This window comes from Sinocyclocheilus anshuiensis, unplaced genomic scaffold (genome assembly GCF_001515605.1).
Source record: "Sinocyclocheilus anshuiensis isolate Anshui unplaced genomic scaffold, SAMN03320099.WGS_v1.1 scaffold48, whole genome shotgun sequence".
NCBI lineage: Eukaryota > Metazoa > Chordata > Actinopteri > Cypriniformes > Cyprinidae > Sinocyclocheilus > Sinocyclocheilus anshuiensis.
The window spans coordinates 244,146-245,509 of NW_015554124.1; positions in this window are offsets into that span (position 1 = coordinate 244,146).

Genomic DNA, 1,364 nt, shown 5'->3' on the forward strand with positions numbered 1-1,364 from the left:
GATAGAGTTCTTCTCCTCAGGCCAGACTGACATCAGCAGACCACACACGCATCAGCATCTTCATTTATAGAAACTATAATTCTTTCAATTTATTAATGTTTTTAAAAGGTGTCATTCAGATCAGAGTCAACTATGTAATGAAGGTAGATGTAAATCTTTATGAGTGTTTTTCATGTCACATTTTTTGCTGTTGTGCATGTTTAATTTGAGAATTTTCACATTATCTTGGTATTAACATAGTATGCTACTTTTTTGCTGTTTTCATAATTGTTATACAGCTGGAAATGTATTGCTTATATTAGGTTATATATTTATAAATTTGTTTAATTATAACATATGTAATTATAACATTAATTATATATTTGTATTTTTAACCATAAGATCAATCTACCTCCCAATGGTGGAAGTTGGTACCATACTTTTGTGCAAAATATTTTTTGTAGGCCTACTGTTCTTCGTGCACACATTAAGTATGCGAAAACATTATTATGATGCTGTGCATAGAAAATGCATGTTTTTGTTACAGCAGAATATGTGGAAAATCGACACAAGAAGACGCTTTGTTTCCGTAAGTTCATTACTGTGTTGCTTACGTTTCAATTTCAATGTTAAAAGTATTTTTTTTAGTTTTGTTTGGTCTTTCTGTGTTGGCTACTACAATTTTGACAGATGTTGAGAAGATAAATAATAAATACTTTCACATTTAATCTTTGACTTGAAGGATTCAGGATTTACTAGAGGACTTCTGTTGAGAAAAACAAGGTAAGTTTATCAAGTAAAATTTTTACTAAATGAACCAACATGTAGGCTAAATATTAGCCTAATTTACAGAGTTTCTAAAAGTACTGTTAAAAATTAACCATGGTTTACTACAAATAAAACCATGGGAATCACAAATTAACCGTTTTGCTACAATAGCCATAGTTTAACCATGGTGTTTGCAGTAAAACTGTGGTTACCACACTAGCCTATAATAAAACCATGTTTTCGTAAGGGCATGGTACCATGGTAAAATAATGGAAATTGGTAGTAATACGTTGTAGCGAATGATAATCATATTCCAATGGATATAGGCCTATATAAGCAATACATATACGTGTTTACCATGCGAAAAGCATAATTTACGTAAACGTAACATAACATGGTATATGTCAAATAAAGAAATACCTTTAGTTTGTCATTTTTTTATTGAATGCTTTGAAATTGTGTTTTCAATTAGTATATTTGGTAGTTTTGATGTTTAAGGCGCAGTTTTAAACCGATGCGCTAGATGGCGCACAAACATTTCGTGTAACTTCAATATGCAAATCTGAGGAGCGTGTTTTCATCGACCTCAAACGTAAACAATCGTCTACTTTTTTTTT